This window comes from Gigantopelta aegis, chromosome 2 (genome assembly GCF_016097555.1).
Source record: "Gigantopelta aegis isolate Gae_Host chromosome 2, Gae_host_genome, whole genome shotgun sequence".
NCBI lineage: Eukaryota > Metazoa > Mollusca > Gastropoda > Neomphalida > Peltospiridae > Gigantopelta > Gigantopelta aegis.
The window spans coordinates 2,188,967-2,209,422 of NC_054700.1; the positions used below are offsets into that span (position 1 = coordinate 2,188,967).

Sequence of the window (20,456 nt, forward strand, 5' to 3'; positions counted from 1 at the left end):
TAGTCTGTATCAATACACTGTTTTGAAAGTAAAGACTGTCAAGCGAAAAATATACTGACTATACAAACACATATTGGTTACTTTTTCACAACTCCGTACCGCAGAAACCAAACACAAGTTAAACAATACAACAGAAGCTGAATATTTGAAAATAAATAAAATGTGAGCAGAAACATTTACAACGTAAACAAAAGCATTGTAGCTAACAAAACAAACCTGCACTCTTAACAAGTAAATACTTTCTTTCTCTCTTTTTTTTTTTTTACGTACGTGATATCTTAATCTGCGAAGAAATATCCATCCACGACAAGAAAAAACAAACTTTCATAAGCAACGAAGAGACGAGTAAAGGTAGAAATGTACTCCAAACATGATTAAGAATATGTGAGGGTTAAAACGTTTCATCCTGTTGACTTTTAGACGATTCCGTTTTTGTTAACGTGATTGGATTGCTGTTCTCTAAAGAAGTCAAGAGTACATCATCAACGGTCTATCTTCTTTTAATTTTGAGCGAATCACGCAAACCTTCCCACGTATCGTCCAACTCGCGCTTTCCGCTCAAGACGTATCGTGGCTGCCACTCGCATCCCTGCCGATAACATCCTGCTATCGCAGACGTCGGTTTTCCCGAAGAGTCGCGCCGAAAAGCGCCGAACCAATCGATAGCGCTCCGCCCGTGAATTCGTCCGGAGTTTGTAGAGAACCGGAACGCGCAGAACAGAAGTCGCAGAGCGGAATCAATGTATTATTAATTTTGACCCACAGATTATCTCTCGTGTCCTATTCTGGGGTATACAATCAAGTACATCCCAGCACTCGAACGTCAGTGACAATGGATATCGACGCATCGCTTCTCGTGATCTTTGTTTAGAGTGTTAGCGACTTCATTAGTTGGGCTCCAGTCTAGCTGACAGATGTGAGGGTTAGGGTACAGTCGATTGTCACATGCGAGAAGGATCACAGACAGAGAGAGACTTGCTTGCATGTGCGTTCGGCTCTGATTAATTAAAACCTTTTATACCCGGCAGGTTTGTGAATCGAAGTAATTTTTAATCATCATACATGATCATTCTTGACTGTACAGATCAGTCAGGCGCGGTCCAGGGAGATTGGGTGGTAGGGGTGCGTACCTCTAGATAGAGTCTGAAGCGACAGGTGGGGTTATTTTGTGTGGATTTTTTTTTTCTTTTTTTTTAAATTTTTTTCTTTTTGGGGGGGGGGGTTGGTTTTTGTTTGTTTGTTGTTTTTTTCTATGGAAGGGGTGAAATATTAGTTAACAAACGTGCAGTATTTCAAAATCCACTAACGTACATAGCCCTTCTATAATGGTTATAGAAAGCATTTGTCTTCCAGAAACATCCATCCGGACACCAGATTACATCTTCGGCACTATACAGAAATAATTCCTTTATATCAATACTTTAAAACTGCACGCCATTTCTGTTCACACCAATTAAACTTCACGGGTGTCTCCATCCCCCCTCCCCCTCACCGCCCTAGAGTATCCCCTTCCAGAACATCGAAGTGCCGCGAACAATTCAGTATTTAATGCATGATAATAATGGATGGAGTTAAAAATTTCTTTTGTTTAACGACACCACTAGACCACATTGATTTATTAATCATCGGCTATTGAATGTCAAACATTCGGTAATTGAAACATAGAGTCTTGGAGAGGAAACCCGCTACATTTTGTTCCATTAGTAGCGAGGTTTTTTTATTTATATAAACCATCCCATAGACAGGATAACAAATACCACGGCCTATGATATACCAGTCGTGGTGCACTGCTTTGAACGAGAAATAGCCCAATGGGTCGACCAACGGGGATCGATACCACACCGACATGGCATCAAGCAAGCGCTTTACTACTGGGCTACGACTTGCCCAGATCGTTGGGATGAGTGAAAAATAAAGTTTGTTTTGTTTCCTGACATCACGAAAACACACAGATGTGTTATTCGTCGGCTATTGGATGTCAAACATTTGGTTATTAGATGGATGGGTATATATGAAGGTATATATATATATATATATATATATATATATATATATATATATATATATATATATATATATATATATATATATAATGTTATGCTGTCTGATCCTCAGGTTTCTCCACTCTCCGACAAAACAAAACGAAAGACGATAGACAGGTTACATGCTCAGAACATCGTGCTGGATGTAATATCAAAGAATGAAATTGTCATAATGATGATAGCGATGATTAAACATGATGGCGATCATTATCGCCATTACCTCTTGTCAGATGGCAATGCTGCTGTGTGTAGACATCTATAATATAGTCGTTCCTAAGCACCCCGTCGTATTGCTCTTGTCACTGGGAAGTGTTGGCCAGAGTTGCAAGAGATTGCAGAATTGACCACACTATATACATATTGATGTATGTATTGATGTGTGGATGGATGGATGAATGAATGAATGAATGGATGGATGGATGGATGGATGGATGGGTGAAGGTATATATATATATATATATATATATATATGTGTGTGTGTGTGTGTGTGTGTGTGTGTGTGTGTGTGTGTGTGTATGTATGTATTGATGTGAAGATGTATGGATGGATGGATGTTCGCAATTATTTATTTATTATTATTATTATTTATTTATTTTTATGTTTTTAGTGGGGAAATTGGACATTTGTGTTTGTGTTTCCTGTGGAATACTCCCATCTACGCCTGACAGCACGTGCAATGCACGACAACAGGGATCAAAGCAGTAAAAAACAAACAAGAGATCATTTGTGAAACGGACTTTAGTGCAGGTGCGTGTGTTCTGTGTAAAATGTATGAAGCATGTCTTTGAAGTGTTTTATTTCACATGTATGTGATAATGGAATGCATAACTTTTAAATGAGATTCATCAATTCTGCATGGCACACAACGTGTAATAATATTTCTGTTATTAAAACGTAGATGAGCATGACAACATAAAACATGATATATAGTGACCTGTTTCCGTTAATCACGACAGCATATACCTGTATTTGTTATTTCAATTCAATTCAATTATTTTACAAAAACCACATACCTTACATACAATGACTGCACAATATAGTGTAGAGCAGGAGAATACAATATAAAAATACACATATAAATGCAAATACATACACACATATATACATACATATACATTTAAATAAATCAACCTGACTAACCATATTGTACATATAGTGGTTCGTAGTTTGTAACATTCAAATATATATTTACTAAGTTGATTTAATTCTTTAATATTTTTAACACTTAATAACAAGATAACTTTATAGACTGACGGTCTTTTCCAGTAAAACGTATTTCACCAACCCACCAGAAAGTCCTTCGTTTAGACACGACGGCAACCACTTTATATCTGGCCTACGTCCAGCCAACCGTTTTCTCGCTAAACGTTTGTGTGCTCGACTTGGGGGTCCTTCATTTCGTTGTTTTTGTCAGCGAAATGAAGTTTTCTACTGGGATGTATGCGGCCATTGGAACTGATCGAACGCTGGAACGCTTCTCGTTTCGACAGCCTGCACCACCAGGTTGGATTCTTTTTTAGCGAGATTCCTTGCCTCCACGTCATTTCTCCGTCTGACTGTCGACTTGGGGGTTTTTTCGTGACTCGTATCACGGCCATTCTGCAGAACGCCACGGTTGTTCGCGTTTAGTCTCTACATGTCCGAGCCTGTCCTAGCAGCACTGGAAGATTGACCACCCCACTCTAAGAAGAAATAGGAAGCGGGGTCGGCCCCTACTACTCTTATTCTAGACTTTATCTTGCTTTATAGTGATACCATCTCGTATCCTCCGGAGTCGGGCCCGTCCGCACCACTATACCAACCCATGACGACTGGACTATACCCTAGTCTGATGCTCTCTCGTTCAGACGGATCCGGCTTCTCAAGATCCCTATTTCAGCACAGCACTACACCTTCAACGTCTATCGACTGTCAATCTAGGGGTTTTCTTGACGGGATGCAACCCATCTCGTCCCTTTAAGCTGTGCACCCAAACGGCCTTAACGAGGCCACTCGCGTGGACATATCGATCGGACTTTAAACTTTTAGATCTGCGTTCAAAATTTTATGTCAAAATTATTTCTTTCTTTTTTTAATATTATTAAATAGTCCGATCCTCTCTTCTTTCTCTTATTTAATTTTGGACTGTCCTTCTAAAATGCTCCAAATTATACAAATATTCGGCCGAGCAGTCAATTCTTTTTTATTTTTGGCTTGTAACCTTTTTATTTTTTTTATTTTTTTTATTAACTTTTTTACTAATTGCTATTTTCAAAATTCTGCCCATCCCGAGTCAGGCCACCGATATTATCGGAGGTCGAACTCGGGATGGGCGTGTTCGAAACCCTAGTGGTATATGGGCACGTTAAACTAGTTATCATCATCAGCTAAACGTTTGCGAACTATTTTGACAGGTTCTTGAAGTGCACGTGGTCATTAGGTTTAACGTGGAGCGTAAAAACCAGTGTCATGTTATTTAGTATCGCGATATAAACGCATTGTATCGCGTCTCTAGTATCGATACGTATCACACCGCGACCCACCCCTATCGTCTCTCATAGGCCTACGCATTTAACTAAATATTTATTTTACACGAAGAATAACTCGCAAACCAATAAATATCTTTTAAAAGGGGTTTACTTTTCCTTGGTCAATAACTGACACGGTTTCCCAAAATCTGTCAATTATATCTATATACTTATGGAAAATGTCGATTTTTCTCCAAATCCACTATTGCTAGACGCACAATGAGAACAAATGTGATACCGCGGACAAATAGCGTGCGATATTTCAAACACTCACTCTATGAAAAACACTCGACAATTTCATAAGTTGGTCTTAGATATTGGACTAGCAAATTCCATCAACAGGTTACGCGCTAGACGGCTTCGTGTTAACGGTAATTATGAATATTGTTTCCAGCCATTACGTTGATGAGTGTGAGAGGTTAGACTGGTGCTAAAGTGTTTTTATCTCGAACCGAGGCATCGCTATGTCGATCTATACGTCCTCTGATGTTCTTACGTCGACCATAAAGCGAAGAAATCCGTTGCGTACACCATGGCCGTTGATTTGATTGTGATAAGAAAACCAAAAACGAAGAAACCCGTTGTGTATACCATCGCCGTTGATTTTATTGCGATAAGAAAACCAATCTCGGTTATGAAGACGATTGTTCGCCCGAGGCGCGAGAGGTCGTGGGGTCGGTGCTCCGCGGACGATCACTTGGACTATTCGACGTTACAGTCGACCGCGTTGTTGAGCGACTCGTACGTATTAAAGGCAGTGGTGCGAGAGGAGAGGAAAGGAATGTTTGTTTAAAAATACCTCAGCTCATTTACACGTACAGCGTTACGAGATGCATCATTAGACAGAGATCTTCAGATATACAGACACAGAGCTAGACAAAAACAACGAAAGTTAGATAGAAAGGAGAGTAAGGAAGATAAGGGAGAAAGAGAAATTAGATACGGAGGGAGAGAGAGAGATAGGGAAAGGAGAGAGAGAGAGAGAAGAGGGAGAGAGTTTAGGTGGAGGGGAGAGAGAGAGAGAGAGAGAGAAGGAGAGAGAGAGGAAGAGAGAGACAGAGAGGGAGAAGACAGAGAGGGGGAGAGAGAGAAAGAGACAGAGGGAGCCAGGACAGACAACAAGAGCGGGAAGAAGACAACAGGACAGGGGAGAGACAGAGATAGAGAGGAGAGAGAGAGAAATGTGATAGGAGGACAGAGACAGTAGAACAGAGAGAGAAGAGAGAACAGACAGAGACAGAGAGAGATAGAAGACAGAGAAAGAGGGAGAGAGAGGGGAGAGAAGGAAGAGAACAGAGATAGAGAATAGAGAGACAGGCGAAAAAAGACAGGGATGAGGAAGGCAGAGAGAGAGCGGGGGGAAGAGAGAGAGATGGGAGGAGCGGAGAGAGGGATGAAAAGACGGAGAGAAGAAGGGGGAGAAGTGGAGCTGAGGGAGAAGAATGAGGAGAAGAGATGGAGAGAAGAGAGTAACGGGAACAGAGAAGGATGAAAAAGGAAGATAGGAGGGGAAAAAGGCAGATAGAGAGAGAGAGAGAGGGGATAAGAGAGAGAGGGAATAGAGAGGGAGAGAGAGTGGAGGGGATAGGGGGAAAGGGAAGGGGGGGGGAGTGGAGAGAGAACACAATCAAGAGAGAGAGATAGAGTGTGGGAGGAGGGAGGAAAGAGGGCCGGAGGGGAGATGGAGGAAGGAACTGGGCAGGAGAGGAGAGGAGAGAAGGAGAGAGAAAGGGAGAGAGAGAGGGAAAGAGGAGAAGGGGGAGAGGATGGAAGAGAGAGAGACAGGAGGAAAGGAGGGGGAAAGAGGGGGGAGTAGGATGAAGATGAGATCAAGAAAGGTAGAGAGAGAAGGGAGAGCAGAGAGAGGGAGAGAGAGTGAGAAGGGAAAAGAGAGAGAGGAACAAGACAGAGACATAGGGAGGGAAACTAAGGAGGGAGAGAAAAAAGAGAGAGAGAGAAGAGAGAGAGAGAGGAGAGAGACAAGGGAACAGATAGAGACGGTGGGGAGGGATAGGTAGGAAGGAAAGTAAGGAGGAGAGAGGAGGAGATGGGAGAGAGAGAGAGGGGAGAGATGAAGGAAGGAGGGAGAGAGGGGGTGAATATAAGGAGAAGAGCAATAGGGAGATAAGAAGAATGAGAGAGAGAGAGAAAGGGAGGGGGGGAAGGAAAAAAGGAAAGAGAGGAGAAAGGGGGGAGATGGAAGGGGAGGGGAATGAGGGGGAAAGAGGGGGAGACAAAGAAGTCGAGGAGACGGAGAGAGGAAGAAGTGGGTAGGTTGATAGGGGGAAGGAAGAAAAAGGGAGGAAGAGGGGAGGGAGAAATAAAAGTGGGAAAAACAGGGAGGGGGGGGGGGAAAGTGAAAAGGAGAGAAAGACAAATGAGGGGAGAGTAAGAGAAAGGGAGGGGGGGGAGGAGAGGAGGAGAAAACGGGAAAGAAGAGAGAGAGAGAGAGTGGAGAAAGGGGGAACAGCAGGGGGGAGAAACAAATAAAAAGGAGGGGGGGATAAGAGAGGAGAGGAGACCAAAAGAGAAGTGGAGGGAGGGGAGAGAAAAATGAAGGGGGAGAGAGAGAGGGTGAAGAGCGGGAGGGGGGGGCGAGAGATGAGAATAGAGAGGCGAAGTGGGAGGTAGAGATAGACAGGAAGGGGAGATGAATGAAAGGAGAGGAGGAAGAGGAACAGAAAACTTGTGAAGGAGAGGGGAGAGGAACAGGAGAGACAGGAGAGGGAAGGGGGGGGAAGAAAGGAGAGAGATGAAAGAAAGAGAAATGTTTGACGAATGTAAAGAGGAAGGAGGAGAAAAGCGAGGGGGAGTGAGAGAGATATACGCAGAGGAGATGTAGACAGAGAAAGACACACAACGAGACACAGAGTATGTTTCATTTCGTGGATCATAACGCCAAGGAGAACCTGATAGAGTTAGGACGAGTGAGAAAAGACAACACGAGACACAGAGGCAGAGGGATGTTTCATTTCGTGGAATCGTGAGTTACATTCGCAAACGTCTACTGAAATTGATAACGATATCGAAAGGTGGGGGCGTATCCCGACAGAGCTCAGTTGGTAGAGCTCTCACCTGAGGTGCTTTGGCTGCCTCACCGATTACACTCGATACCCTGGTGTATGATTGGGGGTGGTAAGTACTGTCTTGTCTGTCGGGGAAGATATTAAAAAATATCATTTGCTGCTGATAAAAATATATATATATATATATATATATATAATATATATATATATATATATATATATATATATATAGCGGGTTTCCTTTGTCAAACAATAGCTGATGCATAATTAATCCATGTGCTGTAACGGTGTCGTGAAACAGGACACACCTTTTAACCCAATAGCAGGAAAACTGCGAAAATTACTTAATGAGATGAGAATATTGTATATCAGTAGACACGACGTTCATCCATCACTAACACGTTACAGAGACAAGCTGCATGAAGCTGGTGGGCGAAATCAAATAATAAAATAATAAAATAAAAGCTGGTGTTGCCACAATTGTGCAAATTATATGTGCATAAAACATGAAGGATTTCCCTCTGGGATTTACTTGGGAAAATTATTTGAATGGGCGTATTCATGAAAGTGTATGCATGAGTAGCACGCCGTACATCCCTGAATTCTACACAGCAGGATGGCTTCAACAGCGACGAAATGTCTCTTTGACAGACTCCGATGATGTTTAATCGAGATATAGCACCGGCGGTGAATCTGTTTATTGAGACCCCAGACCACTCTGTTTTACGTCTGTGTCCGTCCTCCCCCTTCAATATAATCTGTATCACTGCGCTTCATTCGTATCCAGTGTGTCTCATGTTTGTTTAACTTCTTTCTTTCCTCCCATATCTCTCTCTCTCTCTCTCTCTCTCTCTCTCTCTCTCTCTCTCTCTCTCTCTCTCTCTCTCTCTCTCTCTCTCTCTCTCTCTCTCACTTTCTCTTACCCTCCCCCCTCTCTCACTCACTTTCACCCTCCCTCTCTCTCTCTCTCTCTCTCTCTCTCTCTCTCTCTCTCTCTCTCTCTCTCTCTCTCTCTCTCTCTCTCTCTCTCTCTCTCTCTCTCTCGGTCTCTGTGAGTTTGTTTCGTATGTTTCATTCGTGTCCAATGTGTCTCATGTTTGTTTAACTTCTTTCTTTCTTTCCTCCCTCTCTCTGTCTCTCTGTCTCTCTCTCTCTCTCTCTCTCTCTCTCTCTGTCTCTCTCTCTCTCTCTCTCTCTCTCTCTCTCTCTCCTCTCTCTCTCTCTCTCTCTCTCTCTCTCTCTCTCTCTCTCTCTCTCTCTCTCTCTCTCTCTCTCTCAGTCTGTGTGAGTTTGTTTTGTACTCTGTCTCTCTTTGTCTCCATTTCTGTCACTCACTGTCTTTGCCTATCGTTCTCTCCCTTTCTGAGTTTTGTGTAATCTCTCTTACGTTTCGGTCGAGTGTTTATAAATGTTGTATCACATTACTCTCCGGTCTATCTACCGGCCTCGGTGGCGTCGTGGTAGGCCATCGGTCTACAGGCTGGTAGGTGCTGGGTTCGTATCCCAGTCGAGGCATGGGATTTTTAATCCAGATACTGACTCCAAACCCTGAGTGAGTGCTCAGCAATGCTCAATGGGTAGGTGTAAACCACTTGCACCGACCAGTGAACTGGTTCATCAAAGGCCATGGTTGTGCTATCCCTTGCTGCTAATCGGAAGAGTAGCCCATGTAGTGGCGACAGCGGGTTTCCTCTCAAAATCTGTGTGGTCCTTAACCATATGTCTGACGCCATATAACCATAAATAAAATGTGTTGAGTGCGTCGTTAAATAAAACATTTCTTTCTTTCTCCGGTCTATCTCCCCCTCCCAGTCTATCCTATTTCTCTCCAACCTGTCTCACCTTTGAATATGTACAGACTGTCTCACTTTTTTGTCCAGTCGATATCATACTTAGTATATCTTGCATTTCTGTTTAGTCTAACATCATTTCGTTATATACAGACTGTCTCATTGTGCCGCCCAGTCTATCTCATGCTTAGTTTACCTCGCAGTTTATTGTTCAGTAATTGGAAGAAACCCGCTATCACGGTGTTATCTTTTATATTTAATTTACCACAGGCAGGGCAGAACATACCATGAACTTTAGTATACCTGCTGTGGGGAACTGCCCCCCCCCCCCAAAAAAAAAAAAAAAAAAAAAAAAAAAAATTATTAAATAAATAAATAAATAAATAAAATATAAATAAATAAATAAAATAATAATAAAAAAATGGGTCTACTGGCGTGGTTCGAGCCTACGACGTGAGCACGCGACCGAGCCACACCCCGTCCTATTTTCATAGATAGAGATCGCTAAAGGCTCATACAGACTGGTTGCGGCGCGTGCGTGCGGTCCTGTCAAAATAAATGAAAATACTTTAGTTTTAGTGAGAGAGTCTAGATTGGATGCGGTGCGATGCCTATGTCTGCAAAACGCATTCGTCCAGCCGGAATGCAGTTGGTGTTTATGCCATAAACACGTCCAAAATCCATTCGTCAATCCATCCATCTATCCATCCATTAATTCGTCAGTTCATTCATTCCAGAGTTAACCTGTCGTTTGCCAAATGTGAAATCGCTAAATTAGAAAAAAGTTGAATTTGGTTAGTTTATTTCGTTAATAATTCTCTTAAAACTAATTCGGAAATCGCGTGTCGTTTGTGGATTAATCAACTTTCTCTGATCTAGCTAATTAAAACTTTTCTCTGACTTCTGATGTGAGGAAATATCGCCAAATTGCTGATAATTATTTGAGTCCAGCTTAAGCTGCCCATTTCATTAACTTACTCATTCCTTCCTTCGTTTCATTCTTCATTCCTTCATTTATTAAATCATTCATCATCATTATTTCCTTTCATCCGTCCATCCTTCTTCCATTCACTCATTCATTCATTCATTCATTCATTTATCATTCATTCATTCATTCATTCATTCATCCATTCATTCATTCCGTCATGCATTCATTTATTAAATCATTCATTAACTAATTCAATCATTTATTCCTTCATTCATTCATTCATTCATTCATTCATCCACCCATCCTCTCTATCACGCATCCATGCCTATCTTTAGGGCGACTTAACCACGTGTGTCCGCCATTGGAAATATCGTATTGATATCACGACTGAAGTCATCTTTAATTCAGTGTTGGCTTCACACGTCATTAATTTTTAGGTCTCCCTAGTAAGTAAACAGGGTTAAACACAATGAACAAAGAAAACAAAGCAAAATCACATGTGATACCGCTATTATCAAACATTTTTTTTAAAACAAAAACTATTGTATCGTGTTGAAAAGGTAATGTGAAAGAAAGATCTGTTTTATTTAACGACGCACTCAACACATTTTATTTACGGTTATATGGCGTCAGACATATGATTAAGGACCACACAGATTTTTTTTTAGAGGAAACCCGCTGTCGCCACATAGGCTACTCTTTTACGACAGGCAGCAAGGGATCTTTTATTTGCGCTTCCCACAGGCAGGATAGCACAAACCATAGCCTTTGTTGAACCAGTTATGGATCACTGGTCGGTGCAAGTGGTTTACACCTACCCATTGAGCCTTGCGGAGCACTCACTCAGGGTTTGGAGTCGGTATCTGGATTAAAAATTCCATGCCTCGACTGGGATCCGAACCCAGTACCTACCAGCCTGTAGACCGATGGCCTGCCACGACGCCACCGAGGCCGGTTGAAAAGGTAATGTGAAACTAACTCCTAAAATCCCAATCGTCGTATTTTATAACGCACAAATATGACAAGTGTTAAAAAGCAGCACTGTGGAAACATCGTGGCATCAAACAGGGTTGTTGTTTAATGACACCACCAGAGCACGTTGGTTTATGAATGATCGGCTGTTGGAGTTAGCCATTTCGTAATGTTGTCTTGTAGTCTTCAGAGCGCAGACGGTCTGGGATCGATCCCCGTCGGTAGATCCATTGCACTATGGCTGGTTTCAGCCAATGCATCACGACTGGAATATCAAGGACCGTGATATGTGCTATCCTGTCTGTGGGATGGTGTATATAAAATATCCCTTGTTACTAATGCAAAATATAGCGGGTTTCCTCTCTCTAAGACTATATGTCAAAATTAGCAAATGTTTGACATCCAGTAGCCGATGATTTATAAATCAATGTGCTCTAGTGGTGTCGTTAAACAAAACAAACAACGTTTGTGTAGTCTTCAAACCACGGTCCGACAGGCAGGGCAGCACATACCACGGCATTGGAGTTACTAGTTGCGGGGTACACGTTTGCTAGCGTCTAAGTAAAAACAAAATGGCCATATATTCCTCTGTATCGATGCAACAAACCGGGCGGGATGTAGCCCAGTGGTAAAGCGTTCGCTTAATGCACGGTGGGTCTGGGATCGATCCCCGTCAGTGGACCTACTGGGCTATTTCTCGTTTAAGCCAGTGCTCCACAACTGGTGTTACAAAGGCCGTGGTATGTACTATTCTGTCTGTGGGATGGTGCATATAAAAGATCCCTTGCTGCTGATCGAAAGGAGTAGCCCATGAAGTGGCGACAGCGGTTTTCCTCTCTCAGTATCTGTATGGTCCTTTACCATATGTCTGACGCCATATAACCGTAAATAAAATGTGTTGAGTGCGTCGTTAAATAAAACATTTCTTTCTTTCGATGCAACAAACCGTCCACGTAAACAGTGGTGGAAATTAATTTTGAAATTTCAACCTATTTTCAACTACGACTATCTCGTGTCTAAGATTTAGCACTATATCTATACGGAAGTCGACAGGTTCTGAGCGCAAACAAGATCATCGGGTACGCAAAAATAAAAAAGACCGGCAACGATTAAAACGGCCTTGCGTATTATATAATGTATACCTTAACATACTGCATATAATATCGTCTTTTGGAGAGGCATCTCTCTCTCTCTCTCTCTCTCTCTCTCTCTCTCTCTCTCTCTCTCTCTCTCTCTCTCTCTCTCTCTCTCTCTCTCTCTCTCTCTCTCTCTCTCTCTCACTTATTCTCTCATCAAATAACTGTTTCTTAAAATGTGCTTAATTGTTATTAAATACAAATGTTCCTTTCTTTTAATGTGTGTTCAACATGTAGAAACCAATCTAAGACTATTTTAAAACTAGGTGACAAGGTCACGATCACTATGTTCAAGCTGGGACGCACTCCAGTGTCTGTCTCTCACACACATGACAGAAGACAATCAAATTATCCACGGAACACTGTTCTAACTGTAATTGTTCCAGTCTTCGCTTGTTACAGCCTCATGAAATATAAATCAATAAAGACCAGTACCTTTCAAAGTCTTGTTTTTAAATGCCTGCAAGACAGTCACAGTCTGTGACGTAGTAATGGATGAAGTAGGGGAATGGGTCGTCTAGATCCGTTCATCCCACGCCCATCGAGACCAGCCCACTCCCCCCACCCTAGGTGGCGCCCAACGTATTAGCAGACAAATGACAGAGTTCTATTAAAGTGACAGACGCTAGTTTTTAAACTCTGCGACGTATTGTTCACTATTAAAGACGTGTTTGATCATTTAAATTAAAGCACTTACATTTTATTATTTATAATATTTATTTTCGTACACCTGACTTATTTCTGGTCATTCACATTTTTGCAATACCCCAGAATGTTGTGGGGTTTTGGTTTTGTTGTTTGTTTGTTTGTTTGTTTCACAATTCTTAAAATGCACGTTCGTCTGAGAGGTAAGATTTATTGAGACAAGCTCAAGTTAGTTGTAGACTGTATTTTCCCGTTTAACATCAACTACTTTTGTTCCTCTCTATTATAACCTTATCCAAATCATGGGCGTACATAGGATTTTGAAAAGGGGGGTTCCAAAATAGATTGCAGAGATATTGGGCATATATTTCTATGTTGAGTTTTGAAAAGGGGGGTTCCAAAATAGATTGCAGAGATATTGGGCATATATTTCTATGTTGAGTAAATATAATAATGTCAGATATCAATGTCAGATATATTAAATTATAAAAATAGCGATTTCAGGGGTGGGTGGGTTCGGTCGAATCCATCGAACCCACCCCCCACCCCCCCACCCCATGTACGCCCATGCAAATGTGTTACAGGTTTGTAGATTAAAGGGACATTACTGAGTTTGTTACAATGTTTAAGATGTTATCGACTAACAGAGACTTTTTAACGATTGGAATTAAACATCAAATATTACTGGCTGTATATTAAATGTGTTTCTGATCGTTCTAATATTTGTACTGGGTTAAATTTCATTTTGTTCCGAAAATATATATTTGAAGACGAAATCCAATTTGGGCTTCTTACAAATATTAAGACGACCAGAAACACATTGAATATACAGACACTGATATCTAAACAAGAAAATATATTAAATATGTAAGTTTAATTGTACTAATATTTTATTAGTCGGAAACATCTTACAATGCAGCAAACTCAGGAATGTCTCTTTAACTAAACGTAGTGTCCATTTTCACGGGCTGAAACTACTGTCTGCGCTTTTAGGAGTAAATCTGAACAACAGCATCGTATTCCGATATCAAAATCGTATCTTTGCACAAGGTAGAGTCTCACGAGTTTCAGGCAAAGTCGTGATTGTTGCCATGATCCACTATCCACTGCCACTCGTCTAGGAGATCCGTATCAGGATGTTTCATCCCTCTTGTATCGCCCGTAAGACTGCCACACGTCTAGGAGATCCGTATCAGGATGTTTCATCCCTCTTGTATCGCCCGTAACACTGCCACTCGTCTAGGAGATCCGTATCAGGATGTTTCATCCCTCTTGTATCACCCGTAAGACTGCCACTCGTCTAGGAGATCCGTATCAGGATGTTTCATCCCTCTTGTATCGCCGTAAGACTGCCACTCGTCTAGGAGATCCGTATCAGGATGTTTCATCCCTCTTGTATCGCCCGTAACACTGCCACTCGTCTAGGAGATCCGTATCAGGATGTTTCATCTCTCTTGTATCGCCCGTAAGACTGCCACTCGTCTAGGAGATCCGTATCAGGATGTTTCATCCCTCTTGTATCGCCCGTAACACTGCCACTCGTCTAGGAGATCCGTATCAGGATGTTTCATCTCTCTTGTATCGCCCGTAACACTGCCACTCGTCTAGGAGATCCGTATCAGGATGTTTCATCCCTCTTGTATCGCCCGTAACACTGCCACTCGTCTAGGAGATCCGTATCAGGATGTTTCATCCCTCTTGTATCGCCCGTAACACTGCCACTCGTCTAGGAGATCCGTATCAGGATGTTTCATCCCTCTTGTATCGCCCGTAACACTGCCACTCGTCTAGGAGATCCGTATCAGGATGTTTCATCCCTCTTGTATCGCCGTAAGACTGCCACTCCCAAGACTAGTTTGGAAAACCCAAACCTGCACAGGATAGAGTTCAATGCAATATTTTACAGCTGCCATGGCATGCACTCATGGATCATTGTAAAAAAATAAAAAGGTTGACGATATTTCTGTTCGCCATTAAGTCCATAATTGAAATATACAGGATGTTCATCAAGACGATGAAAAATGCGTTGACATGGTCAATATAGGGAATAGCATCAGACATCATTTCCATCAGTGGTGCGTCATATCGTGAAATGGCCTCTGTGTGTCTTCCATAAACGGACAATGTACAAGTAGAACTTACAAACTGTGTCCTATGTTTAACCATGCCCACAGGGTGTATCAAAACTAACTGCGTGGGGCGGTGTCCTTTAAATGGGGGATGCAAGTGAATTTATATCTGACATTTAAGAAGGTGTCCTTTAAAACGAGGTTTGGTTATTATCTGTCAAAATTCCACAATATTCTTATCTGCCTAGTTAGATGCAAGTGGCAGGATGCAAAGCATCTTAAAGAAAACCTTATGCAATGTATGACTATTTGTTCTTTCCGAGAGAAACAAAGGCAGACAGACAGACAGACAGACAGACAGACAGACACTGGAAGAAAGAGCTATTGTTCACTCGTGTCTATGTACGGTTTAATAACAGCTTACCTATGTGGAGGGAGACAACAAACAAACAAATAAACACCATGTTACTCTTTTCGAATAAAAGCAAGGCCTCTACATATACGTAGATGCACATTCTTAAAGATAAAAGTCAAAGTTTGTTTCGGTATAAGAAACTACGACAGTAATTGATTTATTTATGATCCGCCATAGGATGTCAAACATTTGGTAATTTTTGCAATTTGTCTTATAGAGGAAACCCGCTATATTTCTTCATTAGGTCAGGTCAGGTCATAGGTTTTAACGTGGACATTCAGGACAAGCTGTTGTAGGACATGCCTGTCATGGGCGCAGGTGTGGGCTTCCGCTGGATCCTTTGTCCAGGACAGGATTCTTTCATTAGTAGCAGGTGGGGTTGTGTGGGGTTTTTTGTTTGTTTGTTGTTGTTGTTTTGCACCACCCTACAGACAGCATAGCACATATCGACAAATACCAGCATTTGATATACGTGGTGCACTGGCTCGAACGAAATATAGCCCAATTCACCCACTGACGGGGATCGATCCTAGATCGACCGCGCACCAAGCGAGCTCCTCACCACTGGGTTAGTTACCAAGAGAGCCCGCTGAAGACGACAAAGAAAAAAGTTTGTTTTTAAAAGTTTGTTTTGTTCAACGATACCACTGGAGCACATTGATTAATTAATCATCGGGTATTGGATGTCAGACATTGGTAATTCTAACACATAGTTATCAGCGGAAACCGCTACATTTCTCGTAATGCAGCAAGACATTTTTTATATGCACTTTCCCACGGACAGGATAGCACATACCACGGCCTTTGATATACCAATCGTGGTGCACTAGCTGGAATGACCAATAGCCCAATGGGTCCACCGACAGGGATCGATCCTAGACTAACCGCGCATCAGGCGAGCACTTAACCACTGGGCTACGCCCCCCCCCCCCCCCCCCACCCGGAAGAAAGAAAGAAAGAAGTGTTTTATTTAATGACGCGCTCAACACATTTTAATTACGGTTATTATTGCATAGTGCTTGTCGTTATGGGCCACGTGGATAATTAGAGAAGAAACCAGCTCCCGTCACTTAATGAGCTACTATTTTTTTTTTATAAATAGCTAGGAATCTGTTATGTGCACCAGTTGTGGAGCACTGGCTTGAAAGAAACATAGCCCAATGGGCCCACCGACGAGAATCGATCCTAGGCCGACCGCGTTTCTGACGATCGCTTTACTACTGGTCTACGTCCCTCCATCGTCCGCTGAAGGAGATCGACCCAATGGCCCATGGCACTTCAGCCGACACATTTACCACATGCACCGATCTAACTCTCGATGATCTTGTATCAACAGCAAGTGTCCGGGATTACTGAGGCGTGGTTGATTAATCAATCAAGAGAAATACATCGCGAAACGTCTATCAACATACGTCAATTGAAAATCATTTAGTCTGCACCAGAATGACAGCATAATGGACCAGATATCGTCTTAAAACCGTCTGCAGGGCATGCGCCATTTCATGCTGACTGACCTTGCAATTTCTGCCAATATTTAAATTTCAATTTACTATTTATTTCTCTTATTATTACAGACAACAGTTGTTGTTAGGTGCATATTAGATGGTCATAAACTACCTAATGCTGATATAAACCAGACACTAAAGACCCTGGAGTAAACGTTCACCGTCAACAAACTTTTGTAACGTCAGTCTTACTCATTATAATGACCATCAAACAGTATTAGAGAGAGAGAGAGAGAGAGAGAGAGAGAGAGAGAGAGAGAGAGAGAGAGAGAGAGAGAGAGAGAGAGAGAGAGAGAGAGAGAGAGAGAGACATACACAAAACGTTTTTGTTTAACGACATCACTAGAGCACTTTGAGCTATTAGATGTCAAACATTTGGTAATTTCGAAATATTATAATCTTAGAGAGGAAACCCGCCACATTTTTCCATTAGTGGCAAGAGATCTTTTATGAGAGAGAGAGGGGGGGAGAAATGAAGAGAGAGAGAGAGAGAGAGAGAGAGAAAGAAGGCAGAGATACAGAGAGACAGAATTAGAGATAGACAGACAAACAGAGAGAGACAGACAAACAGAGAGAGACAGACAGAAAGGAGGGGACAGGGAAGTATGGAGAAAGAGACAGACAGGCAGGGACATAAAGAGAGAATAAAGAGACAGACAGAGACAGAGATTGAGAGACAGAGAGACACGAAGAGAAACAATGGGGGGGGGGGAGAGAAGCTACTCCATGTTACAGTGTTATACACCTCAGTATCTGATGTATAAACCAATCAAAGGTTGAGACGGGAGTAAGAACTGATCCTACGTCCATGCGCACTTGAGGCACACAAGTGTCTCTATTACTGAATTATATAACGTCCCAATTCCGTAGAGATGTGTGAGTTCCTCGGGTGCATTGCTTTATAGACTGCATCTCAGCAACAAGTTATTTGTAGAAGAATAATGTTCACGTAGACTATGTTATTACTGTTAACATTAATATATGATGTTCAGGATATGTTCGCTTTTGTTGTTACGACAGAACCAGATATTTATACTAGTATGTTGGTGCATGGGGGTTGTTTAAGGAATTGCAGGCGGGGGCGGGCTTCCGGGTTGCTATTGATGTTGAGCGTGTATTCCTTTCTATCGTGTGTGTGTGTGTGTGTGTGTGTATGTGCGTGCGTGTCTGTGTGTACGTGCGTACGTGTGTGTGTGTGTGTACGTGCGTGTACGTACGTGTGAGTAAAACACACCGACGTCGGAAATGGGATCATTATCAGTAATACTTGCCAGATGAATCCCTTTATCATTTATGAAATAGATGCACGTCCGACGGTGCTAGATCTGGGGAATGTGGAGGGAGATCAATAAGCTGGACGCAACAATCATGCAATACGCCCACTGACATGTGATGGATTAGCATCCCTTAAGTGAATCCATCGTCGTGTATCTCTATGTCTCTGTATGTATATATTTCTGATGTTCTTTCCGTCCCTCTATCTGTTTCTCTGTGTCTATTTTAGCCCGTCTCCGTCTTTTTCCTACTCTCTTTTATAGCTTTCTGTCTCTCTTACATGCGGGGCGAGACGTAGCCCAGTGGTACAGCACTCGCTCGACGCGCGGTCGGTCTAGGATCGATCCCAGTCGGTGGGCCTATTGGGCTATTTCTCGTTCCAGCCATTGCACACAACTGGTATATCAAAGGCCGTGGTATGTACTACCCTGTCTGTGGGATGGTGCATATAAAAGATCCCTTGCTAATCAAAAAGAGTAGCCCATGAAGTGGCGATAGCGGGATTCCTCTCTCATTATCTGTGTGGTCTATAACCATATGTTTGCCACCATATAACCATAAATAAAATGTGTTGAGTGCGTTGTTAAATAAAACATGTCTTTCTCTCACATTCATGTTATGCTAACTTATATCACTTTCTACTTCGTGGGTATTAGACATGACTGCCCCTTCACCCCTTCCTACGATCACCTCTACCTCTACATCCACCTACTATCACCTCTACAACCACCTACGATGGCCTCCACCATCGTAATATCACCACCATCACCTCCGTGTATTCATTCATAAAGCAGCCCACACCACTATCAATTCCTCACAGCACGCACTATCGGAATGCTCTTAGCATTATTGGCCATTGATCGTGCCAGAAATAATAAAATAAGCGCCAACATTTCCTCACATCTACGATATCTAGTTCATTATTTACACAAATACTTTCCTTTTTGAATTAGAGAGAACTACCAACATGTAGGGGTGAAATTAATCCTAGCTGGAATCAATTTCGACTGGATGAAAAGAAAAAAAGAGAGTAGGAAACGGCATCGAAAGATGATGGGGCGAAAACAGCTGAGAGGTGATCAATGGAAAAAAAAGAGTCTTTAAAAATTCATCAAAATGTCTTACATTCCAATTACGGCGTCTTTGATTGCTTGTCCTCAGTCCTCGGACGTACCTTCGTCTAATCCATGATGTATGCCGGTAACAAGATCATTCTAGCGATTTGTAACATATTGAAGACGTAAATGGTTCTAGTTTTGCGTTTTGGGAAGAAGGAAGGCCTTTCTGATTAAAGTTATCTCTACTGGGTCTATACTATAGTGCAAGTGATTTTAAACAGACTGGAACTGAAGGACGAAATCTGCTATCTATTGAAAGTTAAACTTTGTTTTGTTTAACGACACCACTAGAGCACATTTATTAATCATCGGCTATTGGATGTATTGGACTCGTAGTCGTGAAAGGAAAACCGCTACATATTCAGCAGTAAATGATCTTTTATATCCGCTTTCCAACAGACAGGAAAGCACATACCACGGCCTTTGACCAGTGGTGGTGCACTGGCTGGAAGGACCACAAAAAAAAATCACTTCAATGGATCCACCGAGGTGGTTCGATCCTGCGACGTAAGCACCTGAGGTGACCGCTCAATCGACTGAGCTGAATGACGGCCCCTGCTATCTAATGACACACGCACTCGACATATTTTTATTTATATATTTATATGGTGTCGATCATATGGTTAAGGTCCTCGCAAATGACGGAGCACAACGTTACCTCCAATGGCATGGACTACTCTTTTCGATTAGCAGCAAGACATCTTTTATATGTCCATTCCACGGAATGATAGTACATATCACGGGCTAGGTCAGGCCAACACTCAAATGATTTCAATATTGTTAACTTATATGACTTATCTAATCTATACTCTTCAAAAGAAGAAACGCAAAACCACATTGTCGTAACATTTGGAGAATTGATTTAATTATTGAATGGTGAGTCCGATAATTACCAAATGTTGCAGGATTGTTCACAATTCACTCTAGTCCATTGTGAGTAAGTGATAGGAAACACCACCACGGTCAAGGTCATCTGGAGTCAATACCGGGTGTGGCCTCCGCGTGTGTTGACAACTGCCTGGCACCGC

The 20,456-nt window shown here is 42.1% G+C and overlaps 1 protein-coding gene across 2 annotated transcripts in view; it reads right to left on the bottom strand.

Moving 5' to 3' along the window:
* Positions 1 to 671, bottom strand: part of LOC121379710 (zwei Ig domain protein zig-8-like) — a 100,025-nt gene extending 99,354 nt beyond the window's left edge. For both annotated transcript variants that reach the window (XM_041508371.1, XM_041508364.1), the window contains exon 1: positions 271 to 671. The gene's annotated coding sequence lies outside the window, so the exon portion shown is untranslated. The remainder of the gene's footprint in view (positions 1 to 270) is intronic.
* Positions 672 to 20,456: the final 19,785 nt, after the last annotated feature.